General features: G+C 46.5%; 1 long non-coding RNA gene across 1 annotated transcript; it reads left to right on the top strand.

Moving 5' to 3' along the window:
* Positions 1-9184: 9184 nt before the first annotated feature.
* On the top strand, positions 9185-15240 carry LOC148756478 (uncharacterized). Its single transcript, XR_016022846.1, has 3 exons — positions 9185-9298; positions 9537-9597; positions 10465-15240. It is a non-coding gene; the product is annotated as an uncharacterized LOC148756478 (long non-coding RNA).

The raw sequence follows: 15240 nt of genomic DNA, 5'->3' as shown, positions 1-15240 counted from the left end.
CTTATAGTAGCTATGTATGGTGTCAGATGGGTAGTAGACTTGTTGGGGTTATCACTTTGTGAGGTGTGTAAATGTCATCATAAAAAACATTATGATGTTTTGTATACCTGAAACAAACAAACAAATAAAATGACAAAAAAACAAAAAGAATGAAAGCTTCATGAGCATGGGACATTGTCTTTCTTGTTTACCACATATCCCCAAGGCCTGGAAGAATGCCTGGTTCTCACCATTTAACTATTGGCTACATGAATAAATGAAAGAATGAGATGAATGAATGAGCGAGAGAATGAGAAAATGTTCTTCCCTCAATAAATCCCCCAACATCAATTCTTGACCAAGGCTTTCTTTGACACATTGTCTGGTAGTTGCCGTATCTCTTCATGGCTTTTTCATGATCAGAACCAATCCAGAGCAGCACCTGTGTCTTGTAAGCGTGGCCTTGGTGACCACAGTACCTGGTGTTCTGTGGGCAACAAGGGCAGGAAAACACAAGTTCCCCACAAACAATAGCCTCTGTGAGTAAATGACTGAGTCAATGGCTCATAAGGGCCTTGGGTTCTGACCCGGAAGGGAGTGAGGGTGACAAGTGCCCTTACTGTGGAAATGGCACACTGCAGCCTGGGACTTTCCAGGGTCCATGGCTCCGGGCACTGGCATTTGATGCCATTTCTCCAGGTCTATAGATGTGCTGTAGACAGTGGAGCGAACAGAAAAGCCCACAGCTGTTTGAACTAAGAAAATCACCCAGACTCTTACAGTTTGTACAGACTGCAGAAGCCCAAGAAGCAGTGGTTCTCTTCCTGGCTGCTGTGATGACAGCCCCCTTGTCCTCCTGGCAGAGGAGGTCCTCTCTGGGGCCACCAGGTGTCTGGATTTTTAGTGCTGTACACTGGCTGGTGAGAAGCAGTGACAGCGCTGAAATCACTTACTTACTTGTGTCCCTTCCCAAAACGACAGTGCTGAGACCAGAGGCTGGCTCTGAAATGTCGACACCTTTACTCCCTGCCCACCAACTCAGCTTTCTCATCTAATGAAAGGGGGACTACAGCCTCATAGGATTCCTGTGAACATTAAATGAGAAAACATAGCTAAAGGCTCAGCATACCACAGATAGTGAGAAATTCCCTCTTGCTTTGTCCTTCAAGGCCTAACACAAGTGGTAGTTTCTACATTGACTTCCTCTAATACATCACCCCCATCTGGACACAAAATCGCCTTCTCTGGAATCCCCAGGCCTTTGCACATTCTTTACAGCATTACGCATGCGCGCGCGCAGACACACACACACACACACACACACACACACACACACACACAAATAAAGGAAACACACAGTTTGATGACCAGGAAGACACTGTGAGTTGATTTCTTAATGGTTCAAATCCTGAGGGCTGTGACTACTGAACTTAAAACTAGGTCCTAGTTTTAAAAAATTGTTCACTCCAAGGGGATCAAAGGAGGCTGATAGATGATGATTCTGTTATACTCCTGACAGTTAAAAATTCACTTATTTACTCTTTCAGACAATCACTGTTTATTCATCATTCACCTATTTTTCACACATTCACTTGGCAGGTGTGTGCCGATGAGAAAAGGCTGGAGGTGAAGGGCAACCTTGCAGCATTTAGGATCTAATTCCAACTTTATGTGTAGACGCACATCTTGCTCTTAAGAGGTTATCATTCCCAAATTAAATCAAAGGCATTAACAGATTCTGACGGAGATGGAATTTGTGCTTCATTTCTTCCTCAGGACTCACCTTGAATGGTGGTGTCCCCAGCACAGCGTGTTACTCTGGATAGTGCATGTTGAATTTCACAAGAGCAAGATCACACCCATTTATCTTTGACAAAGCCCCATAAACAGTGTACTAAAACACCACCCTCACCCCCACCCCCACCCCCACCACTCCAAAGAAGAAGGCATAACTGCACCTGGTTACCTGGTTAGCTATACTTCGGCAATGGGTATGTTGATACAATGATATGATCAAAACGCAGTCAAAGGAACTGCTGGGCTTACCAATGTGGGGCACTGCCAATGCCACCCTCTGCATCTCTTTGTAGGGAGAGCTTTGGCTGGCTGGAGTCAGCTCTGCCAGCACGGCAGGCCAAAAGTGCAGGAGAACTAACACACCCCTCGGGCCCCCAGCAGTTCTCAGTTGGTGACTGATGGGAGTTGGTATTTATCCCAGCTCATCCCACCTCAGATGGGAAAATTCTGAGGAGCACATTCTATGCAGGTCCCCAGAGGTCCCTGAGGAACTGAGCCCTGCTGCCCACAGAGGTAACCAGCCTGACGATGCTTTTTACTGGTTGTCTTTTCTTCCTTGCTTCATGTCCCCACTTCTCTACAGGTGTTCCTGGAATCACCTGCCAAATCAACCTCTTGCATTCAAGTGTTTGTCTCAGGGTCTGCTTCCGGGAGCATCCAAACTAAGACAGGGGCACACTGCCGAGTATTAACAAAGCCCCTTGGAAATCCAACTGATACTCATTAGCAGAAGCGGTCTCTCTCTTACCCCATCAAATAATTGAGCCTTGTGGCAAACCCAGAAGAGTTTTTACGCATTTATTGTGAACCTCGTGGGAAGAAAGGGGATTGCAGGGCAAACTTAGTGCATGCTTTATTACTTTCACTTCATTTTGACTCTTTAAGGCAGAGACAGTGTGACATCTACATTTGGGGGGGAGGACTGGGTACAGCCTGGTGTGGTCAGGGTGCCATTGTCTACATAATGAAGGTCATTGTTGGTTGGTTTATAGCTTCTTCCTGCAGTGGCAAAATGCAGGTGCTCTGCAGGTAACAGTCCTGGAGTAAATGGAGATATTGTTCCTGGTTAGGCAGCCTCCAAGCTCAATTCCCTATCCCTCTCAGAGACTGTGTGGGCTGTTTATGTCTTTAAATACATTCATTTGCTACTTAAACCAGTTAGAGTAGATTCTATTCTCTGCAGCTAAGTTCCCTGACAATTATGAGGATTCCATGCTGTAGCTAAATATGTATATGGTGTCTGGTACTGGGAGGGGATCAGTCAAACTCTACCTGTAGCCTCTGGCTTTCCAGGTAGATGACAAATGCTTGTTTTTAATTGTTTATGTAATTTCAAGTTGGAGTTTCCATTCTTTGTGCATAAAAGCATCCAGATTGATTTCTGTGTGTTATCTTCAGTATCTGGTTGCACCTAGATGTAATCAACACGTTTTCATAGTCACCTTTTTAAAATTACAGTATAATTGACATACAATAAACGGTACATATTTAAAGTATATAATTTTACCCATGAAACCATCACCTTGAAGATTATCACCTACCCATCACAGCTGAAAGTTTCTTCTAGCCCTTTTGTAATCTCTCTCTCTCTCCATTTCTCTCCTTCCACTCTGTCCTCAGGCAACTTCTGATTCCCTTTCTGTCACTTTCCAGAATTTTACATAAGTGAAACAAAACAGCACACTCTTTGTGGTCTTCTTTCAAACACCAGAATTATTTTGAGATTCCTCCATGTTGTGTGAATCAACAGTTTGTTCCTTTTAATTGTTAAGTAGCATTCCACTATTGGATGGATATACCACAACTTGATTACCCATTCATCTGTTGCTGGATATTTGGATTGTTTTCAACTTGGGGTTATTACCAGTAAAGCTCTTATGAACATTTGTATAAAGTCTTTGTGTGGACACGTTTTCGTATTTCTCGGGTAAGTACCTAAGGAGAGAGAATGGCTGGATTGTGTGGTAGGTGTTTAACTTTTAAAAGAAACTTCCACACTGCTTTGCAAAGTGTTTGCCATTTACATTCCCACCAGCAGCATATTAGAAGTTCCAGTTGCTCCACATCTTTGACAACACTTGGTATGGTCAGTTGTTAACCATTCCAGCACATCGTCGTAGTTTTATTTTGCATTTTCCTGATGACTAGTGATGATATCTTTTTCAAAAGTTTATTTGCTGTCCATAGATCTTTGATGAAGTATCTGTTCAAATTTTTTTGCCCATTTAAAAATATATATATGTCGTTTGTCTACTAATTGAGTTGTAAAAATTCTTCCTATGTTCTGGTTACCAGTCTTTTGTTGGATATGTGTTTGGCAAATACTTTCTCATCTTTTTATTTATTTATTTATTTATTTTTTTTTTTAAGATTTTTTTTTTAATTGGGGAAGGGGAGCAGGACTTTATTGGGGAACAGTGTGTACTTCCAGGACTTTTTTTTTCCAAGTCAAGTTGTTGTCCTTTCAATCTTAGTTGTGGAGGGCACAGCTCAGCTCCAGGTCCAGTTGCCGTTGCTAGTTGCAGGGGGTGCAGCCCACCATCCCTTGCGGGAGTTGAACCCGCAACCTTGTGGTTGAGAGGACACGCACTCCAACCAACTGAGCCATCCGGGAGGCAGCTCAGCTCAAGGTGCCATGTTCAATCTTAGTCGCAGGGGGTGGAGCCCACCATCCCTTGTGGGACTCCAGGAGTTGAACCGGCAATGTTGTGGTTGAGAGCTCACTGGCTCATGTGGGAATTGAACCTGCAGCCTTCCGAGTTAGGAGCACGGAGCTCCAACCACCTGAGCCACTAGGCTAGCCCTCATCTTTTCATTTTTGTAACAGTTTTTGGAAGAGCAAAGGCTTTTATTTTGATGAAATCCTAATGTATCTATTTTTTTATTTTATAGTTTGTATTTTTTGTGTCATATTTAAGAATTCTTTGTCAAACTCAAAGTCATTAATATTTTCCTATAAGTTTTATTTTAGAAGTTTTGTAGTCCTAGCTCTTATACTTTTTTAGGCCTATGATCCATTTTGAGTTAATTTTGGTATATGGTGTGAGGCAAAGGTCAAGGTTCATTTATCACAGCAAATATTTATTGTGCACTATTTATTATTATCTGATGTACTACTGACAACAATTCTTTGCAGTAGGTATTATCATGCCCATTTTATAGATGGAGAAACAGAGGCTCAGAGAGTTTAAGTACTTTGTTGCAGTCCTCTCCCCTAAGTTGTTTTGATAGAAATTTGCCTGCAATTCTCCCTACTATGTGCAATTCTCCCTACTCCATTTTCCTATTATTAAAAATGTGAATAAAATTGTGTATCCATTAGGATTCTTTGATTGCAAACAACCAGAATCATCCAGTACTTAACCCTACTGCCTAAGGATGTGTTGGGTACCCTTACACCAAGAGTTGGGCTGGCTTTCCTAACTAAAGCAGGGCTCAGGTGATGTCCCCAGGCCTTGGCAGGTCTCCATATCTCTCTACTTGGCTCTGCTTTCCTTCTTTTATTAGCTTCCTTCTTAGGCTTCGGGTAGAGGCTAAATGATGGCAGCAGCTTTCAGAGGCAAGGCCCAGCAAGAGGACCATCTGCCTTGTTCCCAGAAACCCCAATCTCCTGCTTGCCCAGTTTGGACCCTTGGCTTCTGGGGGAACACGCAGGAGAAATGTAGACAAAACCTTTCTGCAATGTACCAGAGGGCTGCATCTTTAAGCCTGTCCACCAACCACCTGCAACACAACCACTTGGGGGCACCTTTCTGGGTAACATGCATCTTTCTGGGCCCAAGCCCCTCTTCTTGCAGGTTGACTATGAGGCACCAAGAGGATGAGTGACTTTGTCAGGTAGTCAGGGCTAATCTAGGACAGAAACGCCAGTCCTTTGGTTCCAAAACCCAGCGAGGAAAAGGAGAGAACAAGGGGCGGGAAATGTGTCCGGCTTTGACTCCTCCGATTCGCATGTATTTTCTTCCCTTTAGCTCCCATTATATGAGAAAAGCACGGTACTGACCCTATCAGGAGCCTGTGGAAGAAGGTGGCCTCCTCTGAGTCTGCTCTGAGGGCTCGGATTGCCCGTCTCACCTCCCAGGGAGGCTCAGTGCAGCGGGCATCTCAGGTCTCCCTGCCTCCCACACAGACATCCTCTGTTAGAGGAGGAGGCCTGGCTGGAGGCAGGAGTTGGGTGGGTCCAGCTGTAACTTGGTGTGAGAGCTGCTCCCTTTGAATGGGCACAGAGAATGGGGAGGAGATTCCAGGTAGATGGCTAAGCTAGGTACAGCCTGATCCAGTAGGGAGGGAGCCAGAGGGAAGCCAAGATCTCGTCAAAGAGGAGAAATGCACCTTTCCTCTGCCACAGAACCTGTTCCACTGCTATCTTTAGCTCCTCCCCCTGGGCGGCCAAGGGCTTCTGTGGGCACAGACAGGTGGGCAGACAGGTGATGGCAGGAGAGAAGCCAAGCCCTGGGGAACTGACATCTGTAGGAGCTGGCAGGGGCCCCGCAGGCGCCTTCAGTTCAGACAGATCCAACTTTGCCCTGGTCACCTGCTCAGGGGCCAGAGGAGTGAGACCCTATCAGGGGATGGGCACTGCTTCCTGGTTTGATCAATGCCATTTTATACTGCCCCCCACGTCCCCAGGCCATCAAAAGTCATCTTATGGCCACTGCACTAGTACTTCTTTGGTTGGTTAGCTGTACGATTTAAGAAAGTGCAAGAATAGTCTTCTGGTCCCAAACTCCCATTGTACGGATGAAAAATTGAGACGTGGGGAGGGGCAAGGCCTGGCCCAGGGCCCTGCAGCTTTTTAATATGCTCACCACCTTCTCTCATGGAATACTATGCTAGAAAAGTTACCTACTTTTAAAGTTATTTTATACATACACATATTATATATATACGCATATATATGAAACATGTATTTCATAATATTTTGCTTAATTTGTTAACATTTCACAAAATTCAAAAGGCACAAAAAAGTAAAACTCTCTCTCTCTGCTCTCCTTGCTCCTCCCATCCTAGGACACTGTTGTTGATTGTTTTTTATTTATCCTTCCAGAGATAGTCTAGACATACCAAAAATCTACATTTTCTTAAATCACAAGCTTTATATGCTATATGCACTATTCTGCACTTTTCTTTTGCACGTAATAAATCTTAGTTAAGACCACTTAATTTTAGTACTTATCTGCCTCATTTTTTTCTAAAAGTACATAATATTTAATTGTATGGCTGGAGCATAATTTATTTAACTAGCTGCCTATTTAGGTTCCAAACTTTAACTATGAAAACAACGGTTCAATGAATATTCTGGTACATATTATATGTGTCTCTGGGCACCTGTCTACCTGTAGGGTAAATTTCTGAAAGTGGAATTGCTGGGACAAATAGTTTGTAGGTTTAATTTTTTGACAGATAGATATTACCAATTTGCCCTCCAAAGGGATGGTACGAATTAATTTTCCCACCAACAATGTGTGCTGGTGCCTGTTTTCAGACACTTTTAACTGCATGAGCTCGGTTTTGTTGGGTTTTTTGTTTTGCCAATCTGATAGGTGAAAAATGGTATCTCGTAGTCTTAATTTACTTTTCTTATATTATAAATGAGGCTGAGTATCTATGATAGAAACCAAGAGGGCAGTTTGTAACTGGAGTGGGGTCTGGCCCCTACCCCAGGGAGAGCCACTGTGCACCCCACTCCCTACCCCAGCAGATGAGGGGTGGCTGGGCAGACCCGGCCCTCAGCCCTCCCAAGAGCTGTGTCCCCGCCCCCTCACCTGGGATGAGTAACAGTTTCTCTGTGACTGGAAGAGGCATGTTTTATTCAGGCACCCTGGTTTGTCCTGCTTTTCTGTCCCTGAGGGCTGGGACTTGGCCTTTGATGCAAAACAGACGGATGTGCGGCAGGGGAATGGCAAGATGAGACCTGTTTTTATTGGAAATAGAGCTGGGCCAGATGGGGAGTGGGGAGGAGGCTGCAGCAGTTCAGGTGGGCGCTGAGGAGTCTGAGCCAAGCCTGGTGGCACAGACCCTGAGATGCATCAGAAATGGTCATGCAGGACTGACTGGGTGAGGTGGAGGAAGAAGAAAGACAGACAGGGGATGGGGGCCATTAGATTGGAAGATGAGTGAGTTGGAGGTTACCAGTGGATGAACAAATGAGGAAATGTTTGTTGGATGAATGTCCTCCCAGTGGCCATAGGAATGGGGTAGTCACGTGTCCAACTGAGAGATGGTAAATTCGGCCAGTCTGGCCACAGCGGGTTAAACCACATCTGGGGTGTGTCCTGCTCCTGGCTTTCTGCACTGGCACAATCTGGTTCCCTGGAAGATAATTGACACAGAGCCAGCTTTACCCCTGATTCACCACCTGGGTCTAGCTCCTTCCGTGAAGCCCCCTGTCCCTCTGGCTCTGGGAAGGGTGAGTGGGAATGGGCTGTTGGCCTGGTGGCCAGACCAGCCAGAGCTGGAGGATGAGCAAGTAAAGTGGAGGGGGAGAGAGGGCACACTGAGGCCCACTGAGCCCAGCCGGCATGCAGGCTCCTAGAGTGTATTCGCTGCTGGCCTGAGAGCAGAAGGTGGTCAAACAGGCCTGGAGGTCAGTGCCTTTTCCCGTCCTCTGTGTTTAAGATCCTTCTACTTTAACCCATGTTTCTTCGGTCTCTCCCAGAAGTCCCAGTTCCAAATGAAGACGTCTCTCAGGTAGCAAGAAAACCTGTTATAACCACCTTAGTCTCTGTGTTAGTGTTGTCAGATAAATTTCAATATCAGATAATGAATAACTTTTTAGTATAAGTATATCCCAAATATTGCATGGGACATACTTACATACTAAAAAAAAAAAAAAAAGCTGCATATCTGAAATTCAAATTTAAAGGAGTATCCTTATTTTTAATTTTCTAAGTCTGGCAAGTCTGCGAGTCTCCCACAGCGGGTGAGACAGCCACTGCTGGGAACCACTGGCAGGGTCTGGGGCCTTAGAGCTCAGGCACACCTGCCACCCTTAAGGGAGCACAAGGGGCTTTCCCTCCCTTTTCCGGGAATACAGTCACATGAAAAGAGTCTGAGGAGGGCCTTCATTCCCCTTTCACGAGTGAGAAAACTGAGGCTCAGATTAGTGAAGTGACTTGCCTAAGGTCAAACCTGAGGCAGAGGAAGAACCCAAGCCACTGCTCCCGGCACTCCAAAAGTTCAGACTCTTTGCACGCCCCACGCAGCTTGCAAACCACCCACACTCAGAGTGGGAAAGCCTCAGCATGGGGTTTCCAACCTGCAAATCACACGAGAGGAAACAGACCAACGAGACCCGGGGCCCTCTAGCGCGGAACAGACAGGAACTGGTGCTAGAATACTCAAAAGTGATTTTGAAACCAAGAGCCTGTTGGTAATAACACTACCAACCCCCGTCATTTGCATAGCTCTCTACAGTTGACGAAGGGTGTCCCCGGCAGCAATTAGAATAACAAAGAAAGCAGATGGGAGAGACTGCCTGTAGGACCCCTTGGCAGGCCCTGGGACATTTCTCGTGCTCTCGGTAGCTGTGGCAGGAGGGTTTGGGTGGCAGAGGAGGCAAACCCTCTGGGCAGACTTCCAGAAGCTCCTAGGTTGGAGACCTGGACCCTGGACCCCCAGGCTGGGAACGCCGACCTCGGCAGCGGGCCCAGAGCTTGGGTCCGGGGTTGCGGCTTCCAGCTCCGCCTGTAATACCCCATTGGGCGTTGACGTGTGCGCGGTGTACAGTTCCTGACACTTCTTGCTGGGTCATATTCCAGACGGTGCTGACATATCGTGGATCGGATTTGAATGGGAGGATACTGGGAGCCTGGCCCAAAGGTGGGTTAGGGACGGGGGGGGGGGGGTGTTGGGAGGGGCTTGGGAGTGAGTGGGGGCTGGGGTGGTGGTGATGGAAAGACATTGGGGGAAAATCTGGTCAAAACGAGACTTATGTAAATCAAACCTTATTTTCCTCCTTACTCACTGCATCCTTTCGGATTCTTTACCTCAAGTTCTCACCTGCTGTTGGCGGAAGCTGCTAAATACTTGAATTTTTCTTCTCCTTTTCATGTGCCTGTGCCGCTGGGGGCGGGGTGGAGATGGGGGTGCGCTTTATGCCCCCCCAAGGGCTTAAAGAGTGCTAGGAGGCTGTTAAAGGAAACCTAAGGAATCTTTCTGAAAAGTTAAAAACAAACTGATGTGGATACAGATAATCTCCCCACACAATTTCTGTTTTGATAACTGTAGGTGTTTCTTTTTCTTGGTTTCTCTATGGAAAAAGTACAGCGACGTTAAAGCTGATGTAAAAAGAGGACATGAGAAGACATGCTGATGTGACCACAGATTAAACTTTTATTTCAAATCTGTTGCAAAGGGAGATACTTTGGAAAAATCCAACTGAAAGATCCCCTCTGGGTAGAAACATTTAATATGAAAAAAAAATTATTAGATAATCATTGGAAAACTGGATTTCAAAAATCTGGGTGAGCCTCAGCCTGTTTGCCAGATGGGAGGCTAGTTGTGTACATAGATCTAACTTCAAAGATCTTCATTTCAGTAAAATCTACTTAAAACTGTTAAAGTATTTTTATCAGAAATGCTAATTACTAAAGGGTGAAGGAATTACATCAGGCAAAAGAGTTCTGCCCCAGATTGGTGGCATGGCGGGAGGGGGTTGTCTATTGTCACAGTGAGGTCTCAATCCAGGCAGGTCCCAGCCCTCTGGGTCTCACCGGTAAAAGTCACCTGGAGGACATGGAGTGACTGGACTACCACCAGTGCAGTGCAGTGAGGAGTGGACATTGGGACAACCACGGTGGGACGCATTTGGACAGTTTCTACAAAGCTACACATAGCCCACTCTGCAACCTGGCATCTGTCTTCCTCAGCACATTCCCAAGGCAACCGGATGCATAGGTCCATCAGAAGACACGGGCAGCACCCATCACCAACCCTCCCGGGCACCCCCAGCCACCCACACCCTCACCACCTCATAGGTCCATCAGAAGACACGGGCAGCACCCATCACCAACCCTCCCGGGCACCCCCAGCCACCCACACCCTCACTACCTCACTATACACAGCACAATAGCGGATGCAGGGTCCTCCGTAGTCTGAGTGGGGAGCGGTTTTCCTTTCGTTTCAGTTCGCAGCTGCCCCTCCTCCCCACCCACGCACACTGGCCCTCCTGGAGAAGCAGTAGACAGGAAGTGCGAGAGAGGAGGCAGCCCCATCCGGATCTGTGGCCATTTCCTGTATCCAAAAGCCTCAGGCTTGACAGCTGCTACCTGGCGGAGCTCGGCACTCTACTTTCTTTCTGCAGCTTTCTTGCTGCTCAGAAAGGCTTCTTCTCTTCTGGGGTGAGCCCCTCAAGTCAGGAGCCCTACCAGCCCGCAGATACACCCACACCTACTTGGCTGGTGAGGTCCACCACACAGCACTTCCTGCCTCCCGGCCCAGCCTCCTAGGAGCATTGGGAGACCCAGCCAGTGGGGTCAGCCTTTGGGTGGCCTCCTCCGAGGGAAGAACCAGACTAGTGAGATGGAGCTTTCTCTCAGGTAGCACTGTGGATGGGTAAGTGGTTGCAGGAGGTGGCAAGATAACAATCCCTGGGAATTTAAGAACTGGGGCCTGACCCTTTCCAGAGATTCTGTGGAGAAAATTCAGCTCCTGAGGAAGCCTGCAGTGTCTGTACCTAGGGCTCTATCGTCCCACCTGCATGAGAAATTGGAAACTTGGCAGGGCATTTCTGATTGTCACAATGACAGGGGGTGCTACTAACGTTGTGTGCCTGCAGGAGTTTTGGGACTATGCAGTGTGTTAGGAGTTGGTCCCATCAAGGAGGAATTATCCCTGCCCAAATACCAATAGTGATACCCTGAGAAGCACTGGTAGGGTTGAACTGAATGACTTCTAAGGGACTTTTCAGTTGTAAGTGACTGTTATTTTAATATCCATTGTAGGCATATATGGACTACTGGCAAAATAACCCCAAGAAAAGAAGGTTCAAGGTCTAGGCACACGTAGGATATATGCGTATGTCTGTCGCATACAAGGGTGTGTTCATGTGCATTCAGGCCCACACGAGTCTGCACAGACGTGGACAGGCACACACAGGGTTATGCGTACACTACAGGTGCATATATGTACACCCGGGTACACGTGTGTACCGCGTTGCAAACAGTCCTCTGGGAGAACAGCCCAGTGATGGATGTAGTACGCTGGGCAGGGAAAGGAGAGAGAAGATAAGGGAGGAGAGGACAGGGAGTCTTGGGGACAGGTAGATGGAGAGGTTGGGCTGCATTTGGGGACCCCAGAAGGCACGGTGGCTCCACTTCCTTTTCTGGAAACTCTTTCCAGAAACTCTTTCTCTGGCCAGCTAGAATCAAGCCTCTTCCTGGGGCTCTGCCCCCCAGCAAAGGTATTTAGGGCCAAGAAGATGCCATTTGTTTTGAGTGATGGAGTCAACTGGTAGCTGGTGGGCACTGGTCCCTGGGTTGATTTAGACACGTCTCCATTCACTGCCTCCCACAAGCCTCTGTGCAGTGGGGCCAAGTGCACATGCAGGTGGAGGGGTGAAGGGCTCCTCCGTTGGTCTTGGGCATCCCCTTTCTGAACCACTGGCTCTGCCACTTGTGCTCTGCGCGCACCTTGCCTGCCTCCTGCCGACAGCCTGCCCCCAGCCCCCAGGCTTCCTCCCACTACTCACTGCCTTTCTTGACCACAATTCCCACTTCCCTGAGGATTTGGCTGTGTCCCATGGACCTTCACAGGGCCCAGCTCCCTTCCCCCCCACCCCCCTGCAGGAGCTAGTTACTAGATTTGTCTTGGGCCGTATGTGGGACCCAGGCTGGATGAAGTTCCCATGCCTGTGGGAACAGACGCAGGGAAGAGGTTCAGAAGAGCTGAGTGGAGAGAAGCTGTTTGTAATTAATAGATTAGGACACAACCGTGGCTATAATTCGCCCATGGGTACATTTTTTTAAAGCATTTCATTTAAAAAACCACCACTTACAGGTTCATTTTCTGGTTCACCTCAAGAACAGCCCCAAACAAACAGGTGTATTCATGCACATACAGGCACACTTGAGTGTGTGTAGGCGTGTACAGGCACACATGGGATTATGCGTGCACTACATTTGCACATGAACTCTCCCGGGTGCATCCCTGGGCAAGCTCTCTCTTTCAGCCTCAGTTTCTCCAACTCTGATAGGCTGTCTCTTTGGACCCCCTACCTGAGGGACACACACTGCCAAGCCCAACTGGAGGAGGAGCACAAAGTGTCTGTACCCCGTAGGGAATGCACAGCCCCTAGTGGTAGTTCCCACCCCCTACTTGGTAGCCTTCTCTAGAAGGGAGTAGATAGGGTGGTGGGCTGCAGTTGCTTCTTCTGGGCTTGCGAGAGCTGACTGAGTGCATATCTTCCTAACTGTGTGTGTTGAGTGATGTTGATAATTTAGCCATGGTGGGAATATTTATACCACAGCAATTGGCAAATGTTACAAGTCCCCCTCCCCCCTCAGTGGCTTGTTGAACATTTCCTTGCACACCACTAGAACAGAATCACCATGTTTCCCAGATTCCTGTGGGAGCTCTCAGCCTGACCCTACTGGGCATGTCACGGGCAGGAGAAATGCAGGGGGCGATAGGGTAGGAAGTGGGAATGAGTGGGGTACAGGCATTTCCATACCTGGGGGTGGGCTGTGTTAAGTGGAACAGGGGCCCCACCCTTTTGACCTTGAGGCACCTTGGACCCAATTGTGACTGTTCCCTTTGCCTGGTAACCCTTTTCCGTCTCTTCCTATCACAAGATAGGAAGACCCAGCTGGATTTCTGCCACTCTGGAAGGGTTTGGGGACACCCCTTTAGCCAGTGGGGATACTGTCTAGAGTCAGCCAGTGCCCCGTCTCTGCCACTTACTAGCCGTGTTACTTCAGGTGACTTAACTGTGCAGAGCCTTGGTCCCATTCTCTATACAATCAGAGTAATGGGGGGAGTGGGGGGGGGGGCAATGGCTCAGTTGGTTAGAGCGAGAGCTCTCAACAACAAGGTTGCTGGTTCAGTTCCCGCACGGGATGGTGGGCTGCGCCCCCTGCAACTAAAGATTGAAAATGGCAACTGGACTTGGAGCTGAGCTGCTCCCTCCACAACTAGATTGAAGGACAATGACTGATGGGTCCTGGAAAAACACACTGTTGCCCAATTAAAAAAAAAATAATTTATTAGAAAAAAAATCAGAGTAATGATATTTATGTCAACACAGTGTGAGCATTGAGCGAAGCTACCTGTGGGACTGGCATGAAACTAATGATTGATAAATGCCAGTTTCTTTTCCCTCCTCCTGTCTGGCCCCTGGCAGATTGCAGGCACCTCTGATTAGCCTGAGCCATGATAATTGTAAATGCACCAACTTGGCCAGATTGGCTGTCAGATTGGATTTGAAAAAGAGCCCAGATTCACGCTGTTTACAAAAGAAACACCTAAAACAAGGATATGGAAAGTTGAAAGTAAATGGATAGAAAATATCAACCAAGAGAAAGCTGGTGTATCTATACAGAGATCAAACAAAATATTGCTTAAGATTAAGAATATTTATGAGGGAAAATAAGAGTGTTTACTTAATGATTATAGGAACAACCTGATAAGATGGAACAATTTTCAGTTCTCAAAAACTAACAATATATCCTGAAAATATCTAAAGAAAATACCAAGAAAGAGAAAAGATGACCCATGGGAGAATGGGAGACAATTTTTGCAAATCATGTAGCTGATAAGGAATCTGCATCTAGGATATACAAAGACCTCTTACTACTCAACAATAAAAAGACAACCCAATTTAAAAATGGGCAAAGGATTTGAATAGACAGTTCTCTGAAGAAGACCTACAAATGGCCAATTACCCCATGAAAAGATGTTTAAATCATTTATCATGAAGAAAATGCCAATCAAAACAACAATAAGATACTACTTCATATCCACTTAGGATGGCCAGAATCAAAGACAGATAACAAATGTTTGCAAGGATGTGGAGAAATTGGAACCCTCACGTATTGCCAGTGGGAAAGCAAAATGGTACAGCCACTTTGGAAAACCGTCTGGCAATTCCTCAAGTGATTAAACATGGAGTTATTATTATTTGACCCAGCAGTTTTACTTCTAGGAATATACCTAATGAATTGAAAACATAGGTTCATGCCAAAACTTGTATAGGAATGTTTATAGTATCATTATTCATCCCAGCCAAAAGGAAATGACGCAAATATCCATCAAGTGGATAAACAAATCGTAGTGTATTTGTGCAATGAAATATTATTCAGCATAAAAAGGAATGAAATACTGATACATGCCACAACATGGACGAACCTTGAAAACATAATGCTAAATGAAAGAAGTTAGACACGAAAGGCCACGTATTATATACTTCCATTTATATGAAATGTCCAGAACAGGCAAATCGATAGAGACAGACAGTAGATTGGTGGT

This window comes from Rhinolophus sinicus, chromosome 12 (assembly GCF_057876585.1).
Source record: "Rhinolophus sinicus isolate RSI-liver-muscle chromosome 12, RSI-T2T, whole genome shotgun sequence".
Taxonomy (NCBI): domain Eukaryota; kingdom Metazoa; phylum Chordata; class Mammalia; order Chiroptera; family Rhinolophidae; genus Rhinolophus; species Rhinolophus sinicus.
This window is presented reverse-complemented; position numbering and strand designations above follow the sequence as displayed.